Raw genomic sequence first — 5,785 nt, 5'->3', positions numbered from 1 at the left:
TTGCAGAGCAGATGAACCAATGGCTTCCCACGGGACAGGCCACGGCCCTAAAGATACTGCGGAATCAACCGACCCTTGTGGAACAGATTAGGACCGATGAGGCCTCCCTGAGGCCATCTGGACCCTGGACTCAGACTGCTCGGTAGGCTGTCCCCAACCTGCTGCAGCCCTAAAGCCACCCCTCCCAGCTCTCAGCCTCTGCTCTCATGTCTAAAAGGTTTCGGGACCGGCTTCCTGCTTCCAGACTTCAGGTGGGGAAACCACAGTCTCCTGGGGAGACCACCCTCTTACCTGGCGTTTTGAGGTCACCCTCTCCGGAGGTGAAAGTTCTGGTGGGGGGTCTTTCTGCTTCCCAGCCTGGGAGAAGAGAGTGTCCAGGGGAGGGTGGGGTGGAGGGAAGACTATATTCTAAACGTCTTCTTCTTCTTTCTCTTCTGCTGCTGCCTGCTACCTCATGCTCTTCCCTCTTTCTGTCTCTCGGAAGTTGTGCTGAGAGAGAAAACAACCCTGACGAGAGGAGGGATCCAGCCCGAGCTGGTGTTAGTGGAGCGTGTGTGTGTGTGTGTGTGTGTGTGTGTGTGCGTGTGTGTGTGTCTCAGGAGGCTGGAACCACAGCTCCTCCTCCTGAACCTCAGAGGCGGGCCAACCCCTGATCTGCGTTGCCATGGCGACCCACCTAAGCCTCTTTCACCTGGAGCTGTATTATCCGTAGAGGGAGCCCGCCTGACCTGCCACAGATGCCTGGGAAGACCCAGGTGGTGACAGGGCACCTGTGTCCAGATGGCATTCCTCACTGCGCTCTGGCTGGCGCACCTGCTGGGGACAGATGATTCCATCTTGGTGAAGCTCCCCTCTTCCCACGCGCTGCCCTCCACCGGGAGAGGGGACCTTCTGGGGGCTGGCCCTGAAGAGCCATGTCCTCGCCTTTGCCTCACCACCTGTCCTCCTCTTTGCTAATTGAAATTCTCTCTTTCCCTCAAGCAAGCTCAAGGGCAGGAAGTTCTGCTGACTTTCTCAAGGAGAGGTGAGGCTGAGAAATGATCTGGGGAGAAGAGGGAACATGGATCATGGGGATGGATTTTGAGGTATTTGAGGTAAATGCGGGACTGGCAGGAGTCTTCTGTTGCCCTTCTCCCGTATCTGATACTTGCGTCTGAGCCTCCCGTCTGTCTCCAGGCTCTGGACGCTTTATCGCTTGCAGACTATTTTGGTTAGGGGCCCAGTGTATCCAGGCTGTGTGCCCCCCCAGACATTAGTGGGCACGGACACGGAGGCATGTCGCCCTGTGAGCGGCATCGACCTCGGTGATGGGCACCGAGCTGCGTTATAATAGATCTCAGGTGATGCTGTGCCAGGTACCAGATGATGGAGTGACTTCTGGACGCATCTAGTCCTAACTGTGTTGAAAATAAAGCAGAACGCATAGCCAAGGAGAAATTACACTATGATGAACTGACTCGGCTTGTCCACCTGCCTGCCTGTGTGTTTTGACTTTCTCCCTGGGTCCTGTGCCACTCGGTGCTTGCTCTGTGGCTGCATCCCCTAGGTGAGTCTGCCTCCCTCATCCATCTTCTCAAGCAGGAGTCTTAAGTCAGGATCTGGGCCATTCCTTCTCTCTCTCTCTTTTTTTTTAAAGTTTATTTATTTTTGAGAGAGAGACAGAGCGCGTGTGTGCTCATACAAACTGGGCAGGGGCAGAGAAGGGAGAGAGAGTCCCAAGCACTAACTGTGCAGAGCCTGACTCCGGGCTCGATCTCACAAACCGTGAGATTGTGACCTGAGCCAAAATTAAGAATCAGACACTTAACCGACTGAGCCACCCAGGTGCCCCGAGCCATACATTAGTCTTAATACTTCACCCTCAAACACACACAAACACACACACACACACACACACACACACACACACACACTCACAAGTAATGTAAATGAGGTTATACAGGTCAATGTTGTCAGCCATCAAAAGGAAGATCTCACTGCAGCAAGGGGTGAGGGGTGAGCTTCAGGACCCCTGACCTGTGACTCTGGAGAACATGCACACAGATGACCAGGTTTTTTTGTATCTTCCTTCCTGGCACAGCTGGCTCCTTTCTTGCACTTTTCAGTGATGTCCGTGACCAGGAGAGACGGTCATCCCCTCCCTCCTTCCCTCCCTTGCCTGCTGCCTTAACACTGTAGCTCAAAGAGGGCTTGGCGTTTGTGTTGACTGCTAATTTATTTTGATTTGTTAGCCTGTGGAGGCTTTGTGATTATCCATGCTGAGTGTGAATTTGTACTAGAGAGAGAAGGTGGTGGTTGTTTTTTCTCTCATTTGACATCAATGGAAGTTGCTGAAGTGTAGTTAAATATTCAGCAGCCATTCAGATGGAGAAACACCAGTGGGGCCCATGACATTGCCTCACAGATGGCGCTTGATTAATAAATTGGAGATGTGGATTTAGGAAGCTGTTGAGCACAAGGCTAGATTAAACACCATGAGGAGACTGGAGAAGATCCCCTATCCCAGATGTCAGGCTGCCCTTATGGGGGTTCTCCTCCTGTTTCCTCCTCCCTGGCTTCCTTCCAGGCTGTGAGGACTGTTCCAAACCACTTCTAGCCGCTCAGTCATGCATGGGGCTTTCAGAGTCCTGCAGAAAGTCCATGTAGCCCAAATCCTGAATGAGATTGGATTAAACTGACATCATATTCATAGATGCAGACCACACTCGTGGTTACTCACATCTCTTCTCTCCAGGCAGCCCTCTTGCCACTCCTGTGGCCCCATTTCCTTCTCCAGGGAAAGGCAGCATTGTATCTGACTACAGGAAAAACGTGAATGTTCACCTTCCTCCTCCCAGCTGGCTGGCTTAAGCCCCTGCTCCCTTTCTCTGTCCTTCTCCCCTGCTCCTCCCTCTAGCTTCATTCAGGCTAAACTACATTAGGCTAAACAGAACTCAGGAGAGAGACATAATGCATTTCTCATTCATTCATTCACCGCGTTAACTGACTATCTACTCTGTGCTAGACAGATGGCTCATTTCCATAGAATCCAATCACTACCAACTTCTTTTAGATTCTGCCCTGTGTTTTGACAGACTGACCTGAGAGCCTGTGGCAGAAACAGCTAGCTATCCACCAAAGGTGCATGCCCCCTTCCCAAGTGTAGGCACATTTCTGGGAAGCAGCTGTCCACCCAGGGACTTCATTACCCAGCCTCCCTGGCATCTAGGGAGCACCACATGACGATGGAATGTGGGTGGAAGGGATGTGTGCGACTGCAAGACTTATGGAAGTCTCCAGTGTAATTCTCCACCTCCCATCTTTTCCCACTTGCCGATGGACAGCAAGGACTCGGGCTCTGAAGGATGGCAGAGCCACAATTTGGAAGGAGCCAAGGTATAAATTATGTGGAAAGCCGCCTGCCAGTCACCTATGCTGAGCTCTAATAGCACAAGAAATGCATTGGGTCAAGCCATGTGGAGTGTCTCTGCCACAGCAGTTGGCCCTACCCTAACTGCTGGAGAGCCCTGTGAGAAGGGACGGATGTGGGACCTTTCTGCCCTTCCCTTGGTTCCTGGAGATCAGAGCTCTTCCTGACATGTCCCCTCCCAGGCCTCCCATTTTCATCCCAAAGAAATTAACTGCCTCACTCCCCATTGTTTCATGACTTTGTGCACCCTCTGCCCCACACGTGCCCGCCTGGGGAAGTCTCACTTCCCCTTGAAATTTCGCTCCAGTGGTAAACCCCAGTAATCCTTCCTGTCTTCCTGGTTGCTCCTTCCTCTCCACAACCTGAAACTTCACTGGATCTTCACTACTCATGGATTCTCTATTTGCAAATGTTCCTGCTTGCTAAAATCTGTCATCCCCAAATCAATGCTCACGGCACTTTTGTGGTCATTCTGGACCCGTACAAAGCATTGAAAAATTTGACTTGCCTGGTGAGCACATTCCCAGCTGAGGTTGAACAAAGCCACCCTCCGCCTTCTTGTCTCAGCTCTCCTACTATAAACGTGTCCCTTTCATGGTCTAGTTAGTGCCACACTTTTCATACTTGGTGCCTTTTGTTGGTGATTTCTCTGCTTGAAAAGGCCCCAAGTACAGTGCTGAAGTGCTGTGTACTGTTCCTAAGCACTGTGACGTGCCTCACAGAGAAAATACACGTTACGTAAGCTTGGTTCAAGCATGAGTTATGGCACTGTTGGCCATGAGTTCAATGTTAATGAATCGACATTATATATAAGTAAAGTGTCTTTAAATGGTAATACACATGCAACAAGGTTATATATTGATTGATTGGCAAAGATGTCATGACCAGAGGCTTTTAGGAAACTAACCCTGTATTTCCCCAGGAGCGATTGTTCAGTATTTGCTATTCCAGCATTTGCAGTGACTTTGAGAACATTATCGTTATCTCAAATAATGAGAATCAGCTGTGCTTCACACTGTTTCTTGAGCATTTGGTTCAGCATCCCTGCAGAGTCCAAGCTCCTCAAGGGCAAGGAGCCCTGGCCCCAGCACATGCTAACTACATGTTTGTCATACATGTGATTTAAAGATGATAGCTAGAGCGGCACCTGGGTGGCTCAGTCAGTTGAGCGTCCGATCCTTGGTTGCAGCTCGGGTCATGGTCTCACAGTTCATGGGATGAAGCCCTGTATCAGCCTCTGTGCTGACAGTGCAGAGCCTGCTTGGGATTCTCTCTCTTTCTCTACTCCTCCCCCGCTTATGTATGCTCTCTTTCTCTCTCTTAAAAACAAATAAACATTTAAGAAAAAAGATTATTATTAGAGCACCCTGAGCCTGATGCCTGTGCTAAGCAAATGTCACAGACCTGTCCCTGGGCTTTGTGGGAAGAAAGAGCCCCAAGAGATGAATTGTCACAGGCTCAAGGACGCACGGGCACCAGGCACAAGCCAGGCAGGAATGGACTGTGAGGAGCTCAGGTGCACGTGCCAGGGAAGGTGGGTAAAGCCGGGGGCCTCTGGAGGGTGGTCTGGGAGCCTGGCCATTCTACACCCAAGTCCAGGCAGGGTCGGCCTAAGAAAGCCAGAGAGCCCCTTCCTCTCAACCTGGAAATGTTTTGGGGGAGGAGGCCAGGTCATGGAAAATCAATGGGAAGAGGGGGCCTGCCATGTGGCATTGCATTCGAGAGAACACAACCTGAAGGGGCACAAGCAGATGGGGGCCCTGGGGGTAGGCACCGCGTGAGACTATGGGGGAGGGGTGCCCTGGGGCCTGGGAGAAGGTATGACTGTGCAGGATGAGACAGGTTGTCCCATGTGGGTCTGAACATCACATGTGGATCTTACTGGATTCTGAAGTCCGTTCCCAAGGAAGGACATCAGTGAGTCCGGAGCAATGGTGGCAGCCCGGTGATTAGCTCCCTGCCTGACCACCAGGAGGCTGCAGGGACTGGGCGTGGAGAACGAGGGACGGGGGATTGTCTGGGAGCTCTGACTTCGATGGATGGTGGTGACACATGACACCCACGGGGAAGCCAGGCTCAGCTCTAGCTGTGTGGATGTGGAAGAGACAGAGATGGGGTGATTGTCGAAGATACAGATCTGGGAGGTTGTCAGGGGCTGGGACCACAAGAGGAGAGCGCCTGGGACGGACCCCCGGGCCCCAGAGGAGCAGGCTGAGAAAGCGCCAGGAGGCCTGGCAACATGCCCTGCCTAAACTCGTACAAAGGAACACAGGGAAAGTAATATAAGCGTCCCTTGGCCATGTGTCTCCATACTGTTCTGACACCATCCCAGGGCCCTGGCAAAACCCTGGGCTGTATTAAATAGTATGTGAGCAT

The 5,785-nt window shown here is 51.8% G+C and overlaps 1 protein-coding gene across 3 annotated transcripts in view; it reads right to left on the bottom strand.

The window, feature by feature from the left end:
* RD3 (RD3 regulator of GUCY2D) overlaps positions 1 to 1,401 on the bottom strand; it is a 15,962-nt gene extending 14,561 nt beyond the window's left edge. For 2 of the 3 annotated variants that reach the window (XR_013553040.2, XM_078440560.2), the window contains exon 1: positions 292 to 1,399. The gene's annotated coding sequence lies outside the window, so the exon portion shown is untranslated. Of the gene's footprint in view, positions 1 to 291 lie in introns of all 3 variants that reach the window. The other variant, XM_078440562.2, reaches the window with a different exon arrangement.
* Positions 1,402 to 5,785: the final 4,384 nt, after the last annotated feature.

The sequence above is a fragment of the Panthera onca genome, chromosome F1 (genome assembly GCF_046562875.1).
Source record: "Panthera onca isolate mPanOnc1 chromosome F1, mPanOnc1 haplotype 2, whole genome shotgun sequence".
Classification (NCBI taxonomy): Eukaryota; Metazoa; Chordata; class Mammalia; order Carnivora; family Felidae; genus Panthera; species Panthera onca.
This window is presented reverse-complemented; position numbering and strand designations above follow the sequence as displayed.